General features: G+C 43.1%; 1 protein-coding gene across 2 annotated transcripts in view; it reads right to left on the bottom strand.

Moving 5' to 3' along the window:
- The window catches only part of Lamb4 (laminin subunit beta 4), a 101,575-nt gene extending 96,306 nt beyond the window's left edge, over positions 1 to 5,269 (bottom strand). Inside the window, exon 1 of one of the 2 annotated variants that reach the window (XM_048786097.1) lies at positions 5,192 to 5,269. The gene's annotated coding sequence lies outside the window, so the exon portion shown is untranslated. The remainder of the gene's footprint in view (positions 1 to 5,191) is intronic. The other variant, XM_048786098.1, reaches the window with a different exon arrangement.
- Between the last annotated feature and the right edge of the window lie 16,280 nt (positions 5,270 to 21,549).

Genomic DNA, 21,549 nt, shown 5'->3' with positions numbered 1-21,549 from the left:
GAAGATTGTGAAGAAAGAAGGTAAAACTGTTCTCTTACACTAGAATTTTAATTACTGCATAATAGCTCTCTGAATGCAGGAATCAGAAGTTATTTAATGATTCTCCCATTGGTTTATGTGTACTTTGTTTCTAACATTTTCCTATTATGAATATTTCTGCTAAATCTTTAAAATTCACGTCTTTATCCTCTAAGATGGAATGGAAATAATTGGTCAAGATGTGTATGTGTTTTAAATAGACATACCTGTGTAATAGGTAATAGGTATGTGTGTATATATATATCTATATATCTATATATATATATATATAGATATATATGATAGATATATAAATGTAGACATATATATACACAGATATATGAGTACACAAACTATATGTATATGTGCATGTATATTTAATGTGTGCACCTGTGTGTGCATATGTGTAAACAGATTTTGATGTTGCTGTCAAACTGCCAATATAGGAAGTTTGTCCCAATTTATACTCTCATAACAGCTTATGGGAACAACTGTTGGCTTAAACCCTTGTCAATACTGAATATTATGAATATTAGATCTTTGTCAGCTTAAAAAGCAAAAACGTTATACCTCATCATTATTATTTTAATTTTTTATTTGAATGACAGTGAGTGAAAAAACATTTTCATGCATTTATAGATGAGACTCTCTTTGACATTCTGTCCTTTGAGGTGTTTCCTAATGAGGCCTGTGTTCATCCTCAGCAGTTCCACACTCTTTCTTTTTTTATTTGTTCTTTTTAGTTATACATGACAGTAGAATGTATTTTGACATATCATACATACATGGAGTATAACTTCCCATTTTTATGGTTGTACATGTTGTGGAGTTACAATGGTTGTCTATTCACATATGAACATAAGAAAGTTATGTCTGATTCATTCTACTGTCTTTCCCACACTCTGAATTCCACTCATCCACATTCTCTGGACTCCAGCTGGATAGCACCTCCTGCTTTCTGAACCCTCTTCTGGTGCTATTTCCATTGCCTTAAAGGCACCTTCCTAAACCCAAATGCCAGCCTCCAGTGAAGTCTTGAAATGGAGTGGGGGTGTTTTGAAATGCTTGATTTTAGGTAAATTTCCTATTCTGTGGTCCAAGCTCCTTACACAGCCTGGGGATCATTTCTGAAGTCCAATGGCATAAGAAAATGACCTAGTGACATAGTCCTCTTGCAGCATCTCCCTCTGCAAATGAGCTCTCTGTTAGAGAAGGCTGAAGGGCTACACTGATGACCTTATTTAAAATTGTATAACCTGTAGGAGATTCCAGGGCCATCATGAGGCAGACCACCACCTCAGATGAAAAGCCTAGGCCGAAACTTGGTTTTTGTTTGTTTTTGGCTGATTAACCATTTTAAGTATATAGTTCAATAGCATTAAGCGCATTTACATTATGCAACCAACCTCCTGAACTCTCTTTCATCTTGCAAAAATGAACAAGTTCTCATGAACCCCTCCTACTGGCAATTATCATTCCGGTTTCTATTTGGCTTTCTCTGCTCTCAATACCTCACATAAGCAGAATTATGCAGTATTTGTCCTTTTGTGACTGGCTTATTTCACTTGGCCTGGTGCCCTCATGGTTCATCCATGTTGTAGCATGTTTCAGAATTTCCTTCCTTTTTAAGGCTAAAAATATTCCAATGTATGTACCCAGGTGTGGGAGACCAACATTGCACTTGACTGAGTCACACTCCCCAGCTGGGTGCTGAGACACTCAGTCACAAAAATGTGGCAGAACTTTCCCCACCCTTCTTGGGTTCGAGGGTCCGTGTCTCGTGCATGGGTGTGTCTTGCTACAGCCTCATGGGTAAAGCTATGCTCAACCATTCCTTTGTAATATAACTCCTTGCCCTGTTTAGGATAGAATCTTCCATGGAAGTGCCTTGTGTGTGTCCCCTTCTCTTACTGTGCCCTTGGGTGTGGCCTACCCAGGTGTCAGTCAACCTGCTGACAGTGGACATCATGAAGATAGACTCAGCCCCCTGAAACTGACTCCTTGCCTCATTTGAATAGCTTCTCCTCAATAAAAGGGGTCAGCACATGCTCTCAGCTCTCTCTCTTCCTGCAGACCCTTAAGGTCAGAGGAGCCATCACAGTGACCCCAAACAAAAATGTATTTGTGTCTCTTTGTGGTTATTTTGAGCAGCCCAGTCAGCCCAGTTCAACTGGAGTAAACCCTGAGCTTTTTAATCTCGAGAACAGAAACCCGGCACCCAGGAAGATTTTTAAGCCACCAATGTTCAGGCCCAGTCCAAACTAAATAAATCAGAATCTCTTTGGGTGGAAACCACAGATTAAAGTGTTTAATGTGCTCCCCAGAGGATTCTCATATGTAGCCAGGGTTGATGAGAGCTATCCGGTGGCTTGCAAGCATCTAAAACTCATTAATTTGTCCAATATGCCTGTCCTCCTCCTGGATTCCACTCTAAGATGAGGGCATACCCCCCTGGTTTCCAAGCTTTGCTATGCATTTGGACCACCTGGGGAGCTTTTAAAACTCCTGCTACCTGGGGTCACATTCCATACCAAGTACATCAGAATACCTGGGGATAAGGTGCAGGTGTCAGTATTTTTTAAAGATCCCAGATGATTCCAATGGGTAGCAAAGTTTGAGAACCACTGCACCACCACCAATTAACTTGCTCAGGCCAAAAACTTGAGAGTCATCCTTGATTCCTCTGTCTCTAATCCTTAAATCAAATTCTCATCAAATCCCTGTGATCTTATCTCCTGAAACAATGGCTCTCAAAGGGTGGACTGAATAAGGCAACAGATTCATCTGGGTTTGCTGGGACTTTCCTGGTTTTAGCACTGAAAGTCCCTAGGTTTCAGAAATATTCATCAGCCAGTCTGGGGCAAACCACTGGATCAGCAGCACCACCATCACCTGGGAAAAGCAAGCAAAGGATCAGACCCCAGCCCAGGACCCCCTGCTTCACAAACTCTTGGGAAGGGGCCCAGCTTTCTGAGCTTTCACAGATTTCCTGGTGAGTCTGATGAATGCTTCAGTTTGAAAATCACTTCCCTGAGGACCTCCAAGTCCACAGTGCAGTGATCAGAGATGCTGTTGCTTTTAGGGCCAGCAGCTAAAACCTAATGAGAATCCACTCTGCAGCAGAATCATTCTTCTTGTTTGTTTTTGTTTTTGCTACTAGAGATTGAACCCAGGGGTATTCTACCACTGAGCTACATCCCAGTCCTTTATTTTTTATTTTGAGACTGGGTATCACTAAGTTGCCTAGGTTGGCTTTGAGCTTGAGATCTTCCTACCTCAGTCTCCCAAGCCTCTGGGATTACAGGTGTGCATCACTGTGCCTAGCTAGCAGGTACATTCTTATGATCTGGACAGCCTGAGTCCATCATAGATGCTGCAGGTCCACCCTCTGGTGTTGGGGTATGCAGAGACTGGCTGGCGATGTCTGCAGACATATTTGGCTATATAGGAAAGGGGGATGCTCTTGGCATGTACTGGCTAGAGGCCAGAGATTCTGCTCAATAAATACTCCACAATGCATAGGACAGTCCTTGTCCTCACAGCAAAGAATCATTCAACACAAAATATCAAGAGTACTGAGCTTGAGAAACACTGCAAGTGGCTTCACTGCCCCCAGTCATGATGTTTATCATTCCATCCTTAAAATTGGTCATTTTTAGTATTTATCCAGTTTTCTATTTTCCATTTTAGGTGAGTTAAGCCTCCAAATAGATAAAGTTACAGTAAGTCAACTTCTACAAGTTCTTTTATCTGAAATCACCCACCCAAATTTCATAAAACCCATAGCTGCATGTGTAGCACAATTTCAGAAGTTGTGATGTCTGTCCCCTCCATACCTTTCTTTATCAAGTTTACATTTAATTGGTGCTGCTTTTCTTGTTGTTTTACCAAAGCTGACATTTGTGAAGCCTCACAAGGGTTATATGACTTTCTTTTTTTTTTTTTTCCTGGCTCAATTTTTTGGTGGGTTTGAATAATACATGTAAAGTGATTGGTATTAAGAAACAAAGCTATGCTTTCTTTGGATGAAAAATGTGTAAATGTATTTCCAAAGGCACAGGATGCATTTGGGTAATTGTTTAATGAATGCTGCTAGGTGACACGAATCTGAAAACTTATTAAGTACTGCAAAAAACAAACAAAAAAACAAAACCCCCCCAAAAAACAAACCAACAGCAAAATATATTAAACTGACAATAATGAACTTTTTAACATTGCTAATTAGTTAACTTACTATCCACTAACATTGCCTTAATAGCCCTTGCTTGAAGACCATCCTGTCCACACCTTATCAAAGAGTTTCCTCTGCTTTTGGAGATAGTTTGTATGAAACAGATGAAGCCAGGTAATGCCCAACTGCAGAGCCATAGGCCCACAGGTGGAAGCAGTGTTTGATAAAGCCTTCTCTATGGGAAAAGCACATCCCACACTGCTTCTACTACTGCTCAGTTCTTCTGCAAATGATGCAGTAATATGCAACAGAGGGCCTGATTATAATAAATTGATTAGTCTTTAAAACATTTTCTAACACAAATAAGCTAGAGTTGTCATAGAAATCTTGTGTTTAACCCTTTCCATTATTTGTATGACATTTTTTTCATATTACTTATGGAATCATTAGCTATTTCAACGTTTTCCCCCTAAATTGCATCACAGGGAGGAATGCAGAATGCAGAGCTATGAATTTTACTTTTGTTTCAATCAGAGCAGATACTAAGTTTTCCTTAAAATTTAATATTTATTCATATCTAGGATATTAACAAAATATCCAGAAAGTATGGGTAGTTCTAAAGAATTTACACTTTTTCTAAATTTTGCAAGTTGTTTCTCCATGTTGACAATAAATAGTCACCAAATGCACAAGTAAAACTTGTGATTTCAACACTACGAACATCACTTGGAGCTTCCTTAAGATGTAGAAAGACTCCATCATTGGGGGCTCTTCACTATACACTAAGCATCAGTTTTCCCATGGACACTGTTTTATACAGCAATAATCTTGTGTATCATCTGATTAGTCTGTAAATGTAATAATTATAATTAATGCTCTGCTATATTATATGCTAGTTTTTACTCAATGCTGCTTTCCCATATAACTAAAAATTCAGAACTTGCTGATAACTTCACTTATCCATAAAATGCCAACTTATCAGGGAAACCAGGTAAGACTTACCAGGATTTGAGTCTCTGTCGAGAGGTGTGCAGGCAGCAAACAGGGCGTGTAAAGACACACCTGAAAGTGAGAGTCAATTTAAGTAGAAAATGTTCTCCCCGAGGCACCTAAGGGTAGGAAAGAACATGAGAGGTATTCCAAAACCTGCCAAAAAGGTGATTTGTGAAGTTACTCACCTTAGATTTTGACTACACACCCTGTATGCAGAGGGAAATAGAACTGAATTTTTATGGCAAATGTTCTTGTTTTCTCTAAAACCACTTTTAATGCCAGGGGAAAATGCAGAGATATGTCATTCTGTTTTATTTATTTATTTATTTATTGGCTCATGTTTCAGCAGTAATTTTTAAACAGCTTGGTACTTTCTAGCTATGAATGTGCTGAATTAGAGGGGCTTGTTTCTTAGATATGAGGGACCTCAATCCCACCCCAATCCACTTCAATAGGGCCAGGTGAGGTACTATTATTAGGGTCCTCAAGGCTCGGTTCAGTTCTAACTGGCTTGGGATCACCTTAAAAGTCTCACACATTTTGTTTACCTTGTGATTCTCCAAATACAACCATTGTTGGAATTGCAGGTCTAGCTGGTTTGGAAACCCATGTAGTTTGGAATTCCATTCTCCTATAAACAAGGTTTATAGAATAGAAGTGAAGTTAAGAGTTTTAAATTATAATAGCATGTCAGGAAACTAAAGTATCAATGTAAAGAAAACCTGTGCAGTTTCAGTGGGTCATTTTATTGGTTCCTTGAAAAAGATGTATTTGGGATTCCTAGAAATTCATGGAGAACACCTCTTGGAAGAATAATGGTTGTGAGCTGAGCCAAAACGAGATACTAATTTTTATACAATATTTACACATCAGGGAATACATTTGACAAACTTTCCCCAAACACTAATGTTTTATACCTTGAAAGTTTTTCAGAGGTGTTGTCAATGGCTCTCCCTTGATAATTTGTGTTGTTTTATTTATTGCTATATTTTAAATTGATGTCACTGTATTGCTTTCCCTGCAGGTCAAGCCAATCTGCTTATGTCTGACATCCAAGAAAGCAAACTCCTGAGCCATGGCTTCTCCATTTCAAGACTAAGTAAGTACAAGGAAACTTTATAGTCAGTATTTGACAAACTAAAAATTCCACAAAGCACCAGGCATTAGGAGGTGAAAGGTCAATATTTGATTTTTAGGTAGAAACTTCAGCAGGATCTGAGTGAAATTGAGAAACTTTTCAGTTTGTTCAGTTGATGGGTTTGCATCTGTTGAGTAGTCCAATACCATGAATTTTCCTTCAGACTTTTAGAGTACAAAGCATAAAAATGTAGGCACTGAATATTTATATGTTTTAATCTTATTTCAAACATTGCAGTTCCACAAACTGTTTTTATTCATTTTAAAAATATATGATGTTGCTGCATTCTTGAGTGATTTTTTTTTCTTATCTTGAGTGTATCTTATACACTCCTATAAGTGTATCTCCAGTTTTATAATGAAAATCCAGTGACAACATGGTTTAAATTTCAAAAGTTGCCTTCAAGTCATGATGAATCAGTGGTCCTGCAGGCTGTTTTCCTATAGACTGATGCCATATCTTGGGATACTTAACTCCATTTCAGAAAGGCTTAACTATTCGCCTATTGGGATTAGGGTTAGGGATGGAGAGTTGCCAGACAGGAGATAGTTCCAAAAAAAAGAATTTGGCCATGGAACAGAAAGGTCATTCTATCAGTGAAGGAAGAAGTGGTCTCTCAGCATAGGTCTTCTTAAAGTCTTGGCATCTTTCACTTGTCTTTGTCAAAATGAAAATGGCTTTACTGCATTTCCTGAACAATCATGTGTGCTCATTTACCAAAACCAGACAGTGCAAAGACATATGAAACCAAAAACCAACTGAAAGCCTACAATCTTTTAGTATCTTTCGAGATCTCTCCTCTCTCACTCTCTTGTTCTTGCTTGCTCTCTCTCCTCTCAGAAGTAGAGGACAGGCTGAAGGGCAGGAGCAAGACTCAAATCCCAGCTCCTAGAACTTTCAAGACTGGGAACTTCTGTCAGGTACAATTTACCTATCAAATGTCATTGACTGTAAACAGGCAGTTCAGTGCCTTCAGCTGAACTACAGTGACTTGTGAGAGAACGGTTCATCTCTTCCTTAGGACAAGGTATTTCCTCGGAAGGCAGCCTGGGAAGAAAGTCCTTGGTGCTGCCTCATCTCCACCAGAGCTGCTAATGACTCTGCTCCGACTGTGGCCTTGCCTGTCTTTCCTTCTTGGGGGCCACCTATCTGAGGTGGAGAAGCTGCCCCTAACAAGACTTGCCCAGACTCCAGAAGTCTGCACTGGACATGGTGAGCCTTGCAAGTCCTTACAGGATGTGTGGGGGATTACTCATTCTCCCAGAAGCCTCCAAACAGCTCGTCAGGCTTTAATAGGATTTGAGAGCCCAGTGAAGATCCCGGTGCTTAATGAGGCTGACACCAGCTGCCAACACTGAGAGGACAGATGGGTGTGGTTTGCCTGAGAAGTCCTCAGGCAGTGAGGAAGTGCCAAACCCTTTTTGATGGGCCTGGTATCACCGGTTTTCTACTATCTCAGAGTGACACATGAAACTGCAGAGAACCCCAGGTGGATTTGCCCTGTGTTTTCTCTTATAACCTTCCCTGTTTCTTCTCTAAGGAGGAAGATAGGAAGAACTATGCAGCCTGAAGTGGCTTGGCCCAAGGTTACCCTTGAAGGCTCACCTCAGAATCTCCCTTGGGGCACCCTAGTTAAAGAGACTGAGGCAGATGAAATTGGCAGGGCATTTAAGAGATAGCAGGATAGCAGGGGACTCAAGTCCACCAGATTATTTGGCGNGATATATGGGTAAAACCTGTTTCATTTCTATGCAAAAATTGGTAGTACAGGCATATAGAGTGTGACACCCCTTGAGGACTTGAGAGATAAGTAACCCTTTGTCCGCAAGATAAGAAAACCAAAATCTAGAGAGTTAAGTAACTCGATTAAAGATACACATCAGTCCATAGCCACCCTTCATCTTCCCTGCTTTAACAGCCCATGTGGATAGCTGTGTTTCTTTTATTTTGTTCTTTGGTGTGGTGGCTTTGTGGTATGGGATCATTCTGGAACACTTGAAGTTTTCAGAGAATCCAAGAAAATATTTTGTAGGAGAATGAGGCTTATTGAATAATTTACTCCCCACCTCAACCTTGTGAGTTAGGTGCTGAATTATTCTCATTTATAGATGAGAAACCTGAAGCACAAAGAAGTAACTCACCCTTTCCCAATATCCACATGGATATCAATGTTTGCTTTTTTTGTTTGGTTTTTTTTGGGGGGGTGGGGTGGGGGTAGTACTGGGGATTGAATTTAGAAGCACTTGGCCACTGAGCCACATCCCCAGCCCTATTTTGTATTTTATTTAGAGACAGGGTCTCACTGAGTTGCTCAGCACCTCGCCCTTGCTAAGACTGGCTTTGAACTCGTGCTCCTCCTGCCTCAGCCTCCTGAGCTGCTAAGATTAGAGGTGCACACCACCATGCCTGGTTTCAATGTTTCTTTTTCAATGTTTCCCCTGAGATGAACTAACACAGCAAGGAAACAGGGGCGGAATAGGTAGAAAAAACCAAGTTGTTGGGGCCCATCATATGTAGTGAACTGACTCTTTCCTTTTGATCACAAGGAACTGTGGCAGAAAAATGTTAAAAATCTTTGAAATGGGCAGAAAGGTGCCTGGATATCCTATGTGGTATATCCATCCTGTTTACATATGTCTTTCATTGACTTTGAGCTATTTTACAACTCTAGAAGTCTTAAAATATTGATAGTAATGAAAATGATTCCTCATGGAAATGTAAATTAGATCCTGTAAGGATACTATTGATTATTGTCATGTTGCTATCAGCCAACTGATTTCAGCCTTTCTGATAGCCTGTATATATATGTTTTGAAAATACTCTCCTTTGAACTGGTTATAACATTTTTCTAGTTCTCTCCTTCATTAATGAATTAAAGTCATTGACATGTGTTTGTTTATAGTTACATGGAAATCATGATTTTATCTTTTAAATGACCAGTCTTCTTATATGCTTGTCGTTCTTGCATGTGCCTGTGTGACTCTCCCAGGTGCTGTTTCTTCTGTGGGTTGTACTTTGCCTACTTCTTCATCTAGATCAGGGGTCAACAAATCTCAGGCCCTGTATGGCCAACTCTCTGCTTTGGAATGGCCTACAAGCTAAGAATGATTTTCACATTTTAAATGGTTAAGAAAAATCAAAATAATAATAATACTTTGTGGGAGCATTAAAATGAAATACAACTTTTAGTGTCCATATATAACATCTAATTGAAACAGTCATTTTGATGTGTTTAGATGTTGTTGGCAGCTGCACTGTGTATGCTACAAGGCACAGTTGAGTAGTTGCAAAAGAGACAACACACCTGCCAAGTCAAAAATATTTGTGACCTTGACCTTGAGAGAAAAAGTCGGTTTACTCACGATCTAATTAATGCCTCTGGAGTCTCAGCATCACCTCTGGGACCCTCCACTTTCTCTAACCTTCTGGCCCATACTGAGTTCCCCTTCTGGGTTCCCTGTACCTATGTCTCTGGTAGCAGCTGCCTCTTTATCCCTTCATTCCTGGTTTTTATGTCCCTCAGACCTGGGCTCCATCTTGCTCAACCTGCATTCCCAGTGCCCAAGATAACAGGCTCAATATTTGTTGAGTGAATGCTTCTTTCATCCTTTGCTGGATGAAACGAGTATTTGTACATCACATTATCCTGAATAAATATTTAACAATTGGCTATCTATCAATCCATTTTAAAAATAAAATGATAGAAGTCAATATTTCTTTTGATTTTCCCAGCAATTAAATGATATAGCAAGGAAGCGGTGGGCTTAATGCTGTGAAGACCAGCTGGTTGGGACTTACTGAGAGTGGCAGCTCTGAGAGGATAGAATGTGCCCAACAGGAGCACAGACTTAAAAAGTTGGAGGAAGCCTGAGTTTCCAGAGTTCATGAAGCTCCAGCTTGGGAAGGGAGAGGAGGGCCACACAGTTTCTGGGAGTACCTTTGACATTGTTTTCTACATAGCTACTTCATGGTAGCTCCTCTTGCTTGTCCTGTTTATCACTCTATTACCACTAATTCTTGTTTTTTTCTGCTTTATCCTTGTTGCCACGCCAAGGAAACATCCCCTTGCTCTATCAATCATTGTATGTGAGCCCAGTTCTCCCCAGATTGCAATTCTGTTTTGTTGTTTCCTGGAAGCTCTGAATGTTCACTCCCACAAGGCGCTACTGGGGAGAAATGCCAATGCGTCACGCTCAGTAATCAATTCAGGACTTAGGTCATCAAAACAGCTTAGAGAATGATAACATAGTTGGAAAGCAGATTTGCAGAAAAAACTCTAAGCACCTTTAAGAATCTAAGCATTGTACTATTTTAGTGTACCCCAAACTGCGTGGACTCCTTCCTCAATCTGTTCATTATCTTCCTGGGTCTTCAGGTGAGACTCTAGCTTTGTCCTGGCATAGGATTTGCCATTACTTGGATGACCTACAGAGTCTGTGGTCCCAGGCTTGAGACCACGTGGAACTTGATACCACCTTCACCTACTATGGGCCTAGGCACAATTTTTAGTTCTTCAAAGACAGCGACCTTATCTTCCTGTTCCCTTGGCAACTCTCATTCAGATGTCATACGCCGAAGCTACAGGAGGGATTGGCACAGACAGGATTAAACTCCCAATTACCCACATGCTTTGGCTTGAACTGTGTCCTCTATCCTTCACTCCAAGTTCATATTGTTAAAGTCCTAACCCCTCATATTTCAGAATGCCACCTTATTTGGGGTGGGACTTCAGCCCATCATCACACCTATCTTTGTGATCATGGTCTATGGACTATCACAGTGCTGGGTCCCACCCAGATCCTTAATGATTGGGCATGAAGGCACTCAAGTCTCCACTTTCAGAGATTCTTGTTTCTATTTTTCCAGTCCTCCTGGAACACTATTTAGCGACGGGCTCAGAAATGTGTTGCTTGACGGAAGGATTGATTCTTTCATGGAGCACTAGATGCAGAGCAGCAAATCCAGGTATGCAAATGAGCCTTCTCTTTTTTTCTGTATAAAATAGAGGTGAGACTCTGCTTGCATGAGAAGAGTGGAAAGCTGAGATCTCAAAGTCCCTGTCTGTCCATAAGCATCTTCCCGGAGTGGAGCTGGTATTCCACAAGACATGACTTTCATATTCTCATTGTGTCTTTCTCATCTTGATGGAAAGTAATGACACACCCCTGACAACACCTAACATGTGTCATCAAGGGTAAGAGACTTTATGAGCCAACTTGCAGGTTTGGGGAAAACTGAGAAAGTTTTGGCATGGCCTGCTGGAGCATATGTCAGCCTCACAACCATAGGAACTGAGGTGATTTTCCAAAACCGATTGTCCTCATATTGGCTCTATATGCTAAAATGTAAGAATAGGAAGATGTGGGTCTCTGTTCTTATATTAGTGCGGGTCCATGTCTAGGTAGTGCCAAACTAGGGATGCTCCAAACCCAGGTACTCAGATACAGTGATGTCTTTCTTTTTTATAGCCTTTGGACTGAGGGTCTAGGGGCCTTTAAAAACAATAGGCTTTCTTTTCACTTTTAAATATTGGTTTTTCACAATTGGATAGACCCACAGTCCTACTATCCTCCTAATTTTGGTACCAAACTTTCAACTTTTGTAGTTTAGATTTTTTTTTAGTTTTTTTAGTTGTCATATTTATTTATATGTGGTTCTGAGAATCGAACCCAGTGCCTCACACATGCTAGGCAAGCTCTCAACCACTGACCCCAGCCCTGTAGTTTAGATTTAAGGATAAATAATTTAAAGAAGAAAGCGCTTATATTTTGGAGTCAGACACATTTGAATTCATATGCTAGAACTCTCCCACAGCTGTGTGATCTTTGGAAAGAAAAGTGGCATTTCCTCACAGGGTTGGTAAGAATATTGAATGGGAATATTCAATATTGGATAATTGAGAATATTTAATATTGTGGGTAAGAATATTGATGGACACATTGCCTTGTATGGTATGTGGCATTCAACAAGCACTACAGATAGCTTAGGTGTTTTCTTCTTCTTCTTCCCATTTTATTATAGCAATTCCTAGCTAAAAAGAAGATTAAATACTGAAAACACATGTAAAGTAGGCAAACATTTCAAAGGTTGCTTATATTTGAAGGACAGAATGTGAAAGAACATAAAGTGATTTGCAAAGGATTATGCTTTAGTCGGCTTCAGCTGCCAGAATAAAATGCCAAAAGACTGGGTGGCTTAAATAGCAGAGATTTATTTTCTCACAGTTTTGGAGGTTAGAAGTCCCAGATGAAGGTGCCAGCCCATCTACTTCCTGGTAAGGGCTCTCTTCTCCTTGTGTCCTCACATGGCAGAAGGAGAGAGTGAGAGAGCAAGAGAGCACTCCTGAAGCAATTTCTTTTTATAAGAACACTAATCCAATTATCAGGGCTCCACCCTTATGACCTCATTTGACTTTAGTCCTCCTGGTAAAGGACCTAAATGCACATTGGGACTTGGGGTTTCAACATATGAATTGAGGCGTACAGGACACAAACATCCAGTCCATAGGTCATATTTACACTTGGCATTTCATTTCAGCTTTTATTTTGGGAATTTAAAATTGAATTAAGATTTATAAAAAATGCTTCTTTCCTTATCCTGCCTTTCTGGATTCAGGCAGGGAAGGAGGCCAGAAGGCTGTAGCAGCATCCTACAATTTGTTGACATTTTCCCACAGCACTGGAGGTGTGTAGTCTTCTCTGGGCAGGTCAAAGTTTCCAGGGTTCACTGCAATTGGAATGGGGCTTCAAAACTGCCCTCTTGGGCGATGGGGGAGAAATTAAGAGAAGGAAGGAGTGAGAGAGACAACAGATCTCAAAATCCATGTCCCTTCACACCAGAGATTGTGAGGTCTCTCTGTTCCCCGCCCCTGCAGGGCCCTCCCCCCCAACTAATCAGTTGTCAATTGACTCCATCAAGCTGCCCTTGCTGCTGCTTTTATTTTCACTGTTTATTCTGATATCCTTGTTTTTCCTCTCAATGCAGCAGCATATTATTGGGAACATGCATTTAATTACAGTGTTTTTGTGAAAAGCTGCTGCATGCCTGTTTTCTTGTACACTATCCAGAAACATTTTATAAAATCATCTTTTCTTTTTAGAGGACTAGATTTATTAGTTGATTTTTTTTTTTGGTCTTTTTTTTTGCCAGAGAAGACAAAGAAAAATAAAAAAAATAAAAAAAAAAAAAACATCAAAAACAGGTCTGAAGGAGAAGACACACATGAGAACAACCAAATGGGAGATGGTGCTAAGGGAAAGACATGCCATTTGCCCTGATGGTCTGAGGAGGTTGGTTTGCCAACCTCAATTATTAACACCCACTGAACACAAAGTATTACCCTAGGCTCTGAGCCTCACAGTCTGGTGAAAGGAACAAAGGAGAATATTAAAATTACTATTTGCAAGGTAAAATGTTCCTGGGTTAACTGAGAACCAGTCCCCAAACACTCAGAGACTTTCTAGTCTTCACGTGGCTTCTAGGGGCTTCATGAGCCAAGAAGAAAACGTGAAACTCCCACCCTACAAAATGGTCATGCAACTTCAAAAAGAGTCTCCAATAGTTAGATGGAGTATTATGTTCAAATATTAACACAGAAGCCCTCTGTACATTACAAGGGGATGTGTGATGTAAGGAATTGCTTTAAAAATGCTAAAGTATATGGAAAAAAAACGATCACATGGTGAAAATTACAGAAAGAATCTGGGAATGGTAGCAATTATTCATTTGCCTTTATTCACTCAATCAATATTTATTGAGGGTAAACCATGAGCCTAGAATGGAGTCTGTCACATATCAGGCACACGATAACTATCCCTGAATGAAGAAGAGAATACATCATTTTTCCGTATTTTATTCTAGGCCTGAGGGATGTGTAGTGAAAACAGGACCTGGCTCTACCTTCCCAGAGGTCTAGTTGGGAATGCAGAAATTCAGCAAATAAATAAATTCACAGGTGGACTTCAGACTGCAATAGCAGCTGTAAAGAAACAAACAGTGTGGCTGGGGATAGAGCTCAGTTGGTAGAATGCTTGACTTGCATGCACAGGGCCCTGGTTCAATCCCCAGCACCACACATACACACACACAAAAAAAAAAAAAGAAAGAAAGAAAGAAAGAAAAAAAAAACAAATAGTGTGATGTGTTTGGTGGGAGAGAGTAACAGAGGAAAGGGCCTACTTAAAGACAGGGTGAAGGGAGGCACCTAGAGGATGAGAACAAAACTATGCAGATACCTGGAGAAAGAACCTCTAGGCAGAGGAAATAGCAAGTGCAAAGCTTCTGGGGTGGAAAGGGACTTAGCATGTGTAAATAAAGGGCAGTGTGGCAGAGTGGGAAAGAGGAAGGGAGGGAGAGTACGTGGTCTGAAATTTGGATTTTCTCATAAGTGGAGTGGGAAGTCAATGAAGTATTTTAGGCAGGGATCTCTCTATTGTAGAGAACATAGCAAACCATGGTCCTGAGGCTGAATATGGCCAGCCACTTGTGATTGCCAATAAAGTTTTATTGGAGCATAGCTACACCCATTCCTTTAGGTATTGTCTATGGCTGTTTTCACTCCAAAACAACAGACTTGAGTGGGTGCAACAGAGACTGGATGGCTTGCAGAGCCTAAGTTATTTACTGCCTGAATTTTTTTTTAAAATTTGCCAACCCGGCTCTATTGTGTGAAATATCACGAGGACAATGGGGAAGCAGGAAGCGTAGCTGGGAGACTGCAGATAGAGTATATGTCTGTTCAACATATATTTTGGAGCCAGTCACAGTGGCCCATGCCAGTAATCCCAGCAGCAGGAGGCTGCAGCAGGAGGATTACAAATTCAAAGGCAGCCTCAGCAAAAGCGAGGTGCTAAGCAACTCAGTGAGACCCTGTCTCTAAATAAAATACAAAATAGGGCTGGGGGTGTGGCTCAGTGGTCGAATGCCCAATTTCAATCCCTGGTACTCTCCCCGCCCCCCAAAAAACCCCTATATTTTGGAAATAGACTTACAGAATGAACCATGAATTTGTTGGGTTTGGGGAATTTAAAACAATGTCTTCTAGGGTTTTGCCCTGAGCCAACATGGTGCCATTTACTGAGACTAGATGTTTTATGACTACCCCTACTAATTCATATGTTAAATCCTCATTTCCCTGTGATGGTGTGGTTTTAGAGGAATCAATGTCCTTATAAAGGATCCTACAGATATTTCTATTTCCCCCTTCCAAGGTTTGAGGACACAGTAAAAAGATGCTATCTGTGAACCAGGCAGTAGGCTCTCATCAGACACTAAATCTGCTGTGCCTTGATCTTGAACTTACAGCCTCCAGACTGTGATAAACAAATTTCTGTTGTTTATTAATCACCCAGTCTAAGAAACTCTATTATAGTCCCCCCCACACACAAATGGATTCGAAAACAATAGAGAAGAGAAGGGCTATAGAATTAAAAAAAAAACAAACCTCAAGATTTAAATTTTGAACAGATTAATTTTGAGATGTCAAGTAGACCATATTTGGACAGAGGATTGAGAGCTAGGAGATAGGATGCTGTTTAGCCCAGGAGAACAAAACTCAGAGAAGTTCCAGCACACAGTAAAGACAGTAAAAAGCTTGAGAAAAATAGGAGAGAGAAGAAAGGGCTGAGGTTATAGTTCAGGGGTAGAGTGCTTGCCTAGCATGCATGAGGCCCTGGGATTGATCCCACAAAGAGAGAGAGGGATAGAGATTGGAGTGAGGGAGAGTGGCTTGGAGTACTACCATATAGACACCATCAAGCTAAGGCCCCAGAAGTGGTTTTGTCACAGGTCTGGAGAGAGAGAGGCAGATATTGGAAAGGCACTATCTCCTTGTGCCAGAACCAGCTTTTGCTGCCCCTCTCCCTCCTGGAGGTGAAGGATGGAACAGACATAGCTCTGGCTATCAGGGTGAAGAAGTCTGAGTTTAGAGTTAACTTGAGAGTACAGATTCGGGAATCAGAGGTGGAAATCAAATATTGCTTCATTTCTAACATGGGTTTGTAGATTGTGGTTCTGATGGTCAGCCATGTCTAGGTTCCCTGCTCCCCACCCCATCCTGCACTTCTGAACCTGGGGCCACCCAACCAGAGAGGTCTGCATGTGTACCAGAGCCCAGGCCTGACAGAAAGCATTAGCTACACTGCTGATACGGGACAGAGATGGCCACCCTGAGACCTTTCCCCAGATGGTGGGCCCAGACCACTAACATGAAGACCAGTAGAACCCAGTGATCCCCAGCTTTGCTTTGGGCAGTCAAACCAAAGAGAAAGAGAGAACTAAGAAGGAGAAGAGTCACTTATGCTGTTTTTTCCCTGTCAAAATCAATTTTATTGAGATACACTTACGTACAATAAACCACACTCATTTTAGGTATATAGTTTTGTGAGTTCTGACAAATGAACACCCCTATAACCACCACCATAATCAAGATATGGACTGTTTCCATCATCCCTAAAAGGTCCTTCTGCCCCTTTGTAGTAAATATCTACCCATCCCCTGGCAATCACTAATCTGCTTTCTTTCATTGTAGGCTGGTTTTGCCCATTTCAATGTTTTATATAAATAAAATTTCCATGTTTGGTTTATTTCACTCAGTGGAATGAGATACCTATATAAGTAGTATTTATAGCTGATTAATATTTCATTGGTATGAGTATTGATATATATATATACCAAAAGATGTTTATCCATTTACCTATTGATGGACATTTGAATCTACAGGTGGGAGAGGAGAAAGGCTGGGCAGTAGATTGAGTGCCATGTTTCTCGTGTGCTAATGTGCATCAGAATCACTCAAAGAGCTTCTGAAAGCACAGATGCTTATTCCCATCCTCAGAGCTCCTGAGTCAGTACATCTGGAGTGGACTGAGGATTCGTGTTTCTAACAACTGATGCTGGTGTCACTGTTCTAGGGACCACACTTTGAGAACCCTATGTCTTGCATCATTTCCTTGCAGAAACTGGAGGACCTGGAGGTGAAGTGCACCGTTACACTGGACTGTATGCATCACAGGCTTCATTAATACACAGCCCTATTCACTTTGACAAATATAAGCCTAGGAATGGTTTCGTTGAACAACTTTACTAAGGTGTCACTTATTACCATAAATTCCCTTGTTTTAAGTGTAAAATTCAATGATTTTTAGTAAATTTACCAAATTGTGCCATAATCAACACAATGCAGTTTTAAAACACTTCTATCACTGTAGCAAGTTCCATTACCCAGTCTATGGTCTGTTCTTGTTCCCAGTCTCTGGCCCAGACAGGCACTAATCTATTATCTGTCTTCATAGGTTTGACTTCTGGACATTTCAAGAAAATGGAGTCATGCAATATGTGTTTTTTTGTGTCTGGCTTCTTTAATTTAGCACAATGTTTTTGAGAGTCTTTCACATTGTGGCGTACATTAATATTTTTTTAAAACATTGCTGAATAACGTTCAATTTCATTGTATAAACCTACCATTTAATTGTATTTCATTTTGTTTATCCATTCATTGTTCATGAACATTGGGGTGTTTTTTGGCTCTTATGACTAATGATTCTCTGGACAGTCATGTCTGAGGCTTTGTGTAGACACAGGTTTTCATTTCTTTGGGGCACATGCCTAACCATGGAATAGCTAGGTCATATGGTAAATTTACATTTAACAACTAAGGAAACTGCCAGACTGTTTTTCAAAGTGGATATGCCATTTTATATTCCCACCAGCTGTATCTGAGGGGTCTATTTTCTCTAGATATTTTTTGATGAGAGGAATAGAATTTGAGAGACACCAATGGGCTGTGTAAAGAAATGTATTCAAAATTCTGTTCATTGACTACTTTAAGTGCACACACTATAGTGTGGGAACGAGTTGTTCCTTTATACTGGCTTCCGGCTTGACTGCACATTAAAATCATTTGGGGAACTTGAAAAATTGTGATGCCTAAGCCGAAGCTCAGAAAATAATGAGACTCTGTGGGGCTGAGTGGGCAGGCAGCAGGCCTGTAAGACTCCCCAGGTGGCTTGCTGAGAACCTTTGATTAAAAAGAAAATTTCTTTTGTTGAGTCATCTACTGAGATAATGAGCATCAGAGTTACAGCTGAAGAAATACATTGTCTATAGGATAAACCGAGCAGGTCTGGAGAAATTTTATGGCTGTAGAAGGAACAAAGGATGTACTGTCTGGCAAATAGCAGCTTCTGTAATTACCCTCATATACTTTTGTGGTATTATTTCAAACTTTTTGACCATAAAGTGGAGGAGAGAAGATGATAATTGAAGGAGGAGAATGGGATGGGGAATAAGAGGTGTCAATGTCTGATTCCAGAGAGACTTGAGTTGTTTAAATGTCAATAGACATCCAGTGGAGCAGGAGCAGGGATAACTAATGGGTGAGAATCCCCCAAGGAGGAAGAGGCTTCCAGACCCAGGCAGAAAGTCTGGCCTTACACAGGAGGAAGGACAGCTCATCTGCTTTAACAGAAGATAGAGGTGGCACTAGGGTACTGTGGTGCAGGGAAGCCAAGGGGAGCAGGGAAACAGCCCAAGCCAGGGGCCCCCAATCAAAGCCCAAGGACTTGCAGAGAGAGAAGGACCACCAGAGGCTCAAGCAAGGAGCCAGGCCAGGGAATGGAGACCCAAGGGCAGGGCTGGGGCAGGGGGCTCAGGACAGTGGACAGGGCTGGGGAGGGAAGGCAGGGGATCCAGCAGGAAGGAGGCAGGCTCAAGGGCAAGGGCCACTGCCAGGTATCAGGGTTGCTGGAACAAGACCAAGGGCCCAGGGAGAGCACGAGGGGCAGGGCTCTGTTTCCCATAAAGCTCCATGGCCTAGATGAGACCTGAACACCAGGGACGGGGCCAAGGATGCCTGGCAAAGGATGGGGGCCAGGAGGAGGGCAGGAGGGCACAGTGCAGGGTCACAGTTGGGTGCAAAGAGGGGGGAGAAGCAGGATCCAAACAAAAAGCACAGGCAAAAGATCTACCCAATGGATCCAGGTTGAGGTACCCAAGGAGTAGGAAGCTTACCGCCTGTGCTAGGGGAATGGGAGATGGGGAAGGGGAGGAAGAGGCTGCGTGAGGATGAGGAGAAACCCGTCAGAGCAAGGGGCACCGAGGGGAGCACGCTACAAGACCCAAGAAGTGACCCCCAGGTTAAGAACCTACAGGAAGCGACATCACACTACACAAGGCGACTCAAGGAATGCCGTCAGAGATTAGGGCAAGCGGCCAAGCAGAGCACCACGAAGGGTCAGGGTTAGGGAGGGCTGGGTTGGGGTAGGGGGCAGCGTGCAAGGTGAGAGGGCAAGAAGGAAGGGAGGGGATTGCGCAAGCCAAGGTTGGGCGCAATGCCCACATCTACTGCCAGGTGTCAGGCTTCTGGCAGCCAAGGGGGCCCAGGTGAGGGGCAAGGCTGTGTTTCCCTTAAGGAGCCTTCAGGGCGCAGAGGCCAGCCAATTCCAGTCCTCTGCCCCAGGTGACTAGATTCTCAGAGAGGGACGAGGACCAAAGGAGGGCCAAAGCTGGGCACTGTGTGGGGATACCCTGCGTCCAGAAGCAGGGGTGGGGAGCCAGGACCCATTGGAGGAGCCCAGGCTAGGGAGAAGCAGGGGCAGCGGAGGGTCCAAGCAGTGCCAGGATACCACAGCATGAGGGGGACAGAGGGGAGACCCAGGAGGGGGTGTGAGCCAGGTGCCTGAAATCAAGGGACAGGGAAAGGAACAGGGTCCTCCAGAAGGGCGGCAGGGGGCTCAAGCAAGGAGCCAGGCCCAGGAATGGAGAGCCACGTGCCAGGGCCCTGGCAGGCCTGGGGAGGGGAGGGAGCGGGTGGCGCAGGGGCAGGAAGGCTCAAGGCCCAGGTCCACTGCTGGGTATCAGGGTTGGGGAGCAGGGCCCGGGCTGAGGGAGGCTAAAGGGCCCAGGCAAGGGGAGGGCTAGGGCCAAGAGGCCAGGTCCGCTCGCCTGGCCCGGGTGAGCATCCTGGGAAAGGGATCCGGAAAGGGGGCCTGGCAGGGACAGGGACAAAAGGAGGGCCAAAGGAGGGCACAGCAGGTGCTGGTGGGGTGGGGGCCAGGACCCCAGTAAGGAGCCCAGGCTAGGGACCTAGGAGGGCCCACGCCAGGGGAGAGGGGGCGGGGGGCACTAGTGGACTGCAGTGCCCCTGAGGAGCAGGGCAGCGGCCCAAGCAAGGAGCCCGCAGTCAAGGCCCAGGGACGCGCAGGGCAATAAGGGCCACCAGAGGCTTGAGGGAGGAGCCAGGCCAGGGAATGCAGAGCCAGGGGCTGGAGAGGGAAGGCAAGGGATCCGGCAGGAGGCAGGCGGCTCGAGGCCAAGCGCCATGGCCAGGGATCAGGGTTCTGGATGCGGGACCAAGGGCCCAGGGAGAGCAAGGGGCCAGGTGAGGAGCAGGGCTTTGTTTCCCATAAGGTGCGCTGGCCCAGAGGAGGATCCTGGGCCAGGGACCTGGCAAAGGGGGCCTGGCAAGGGAAGGGGGCCAGGAGGAGGGGACAGGAGGGCTCCGCACGGGGTCTCGCGGTGGGTGCAGAGAGGGGCCAGAGCCAAGACCCAAGCAAGGAGCCCAGGCTAGGGACCGACCCGACCTAGGACAATGAGGGACCCAAGGAGCAGGGAGACCACCCGAGGGGAAAGCGGGCAAGATGAGGAAGGGGTGTTGCGGGGATGAGGAGACAACCGGCAGGCGGCACAAGGGGCACAGAGGGGAGCACGGTAGGGGGCCCAAGCAACGGCCCCCAGGTCCGACCAGACACGGAGAGACGCCACGCGACGCCGCGCCACACCACGACCACGGTCAGGGGCCCAGGCGAGGAGCCAGGCCCGGGGACTGGAGTGCAAAGTGTCAAGGTTAATATTTGTTAGTATTGATGGGCCTTTATTTTATTCAAGTGCTGAGAATTGAACCCAGTGCTTCAGACTTGTGAGGCAAGCACTCTACCACTGAGCCACAACCGTAGCCCCAGGCTTTAAGATTTTTTTTTTCCCAAGGATGTGTATGCCTCTATGTGTCCATTTATAGTGGATACAAATGAAGACTGCTCTGCTTCTGTTGAGGTATAAATGGCAGATAATTGTAGCTTATATTTCTACAGTTTTTGTTATTTTAGAATGGCCTATAAAGTGCTTTGTATTTAGTCATTCTATTAACTTGAGAGCAAGTAGAAATTCTTCTGTTCTTTTTTCTTTTCTTCTCTCTCTCTCTCTCTCTCTCTCTCTTTTTTTTTTTTTTTTTTTT

Source organism: Marmota marmota, unplaced genomic scaffold (assembly GCF_001458135.2).
Source record: "Marmota marmota marmota unplaced genomic scaffold, marMar, whole genome shotgun sequence".
Classification (NCBI taxonomy): Eukaryota; Metazoa; Chordata; class Mammalia; order Rodentia; family Sciuridae; genus Marmota; species Marmota marmota.
The sequence above is the reverse complement of the archived record's forward strand: the minus strand, read 5'-3'. Positions and strand labels throughout refer to the sequence as shown.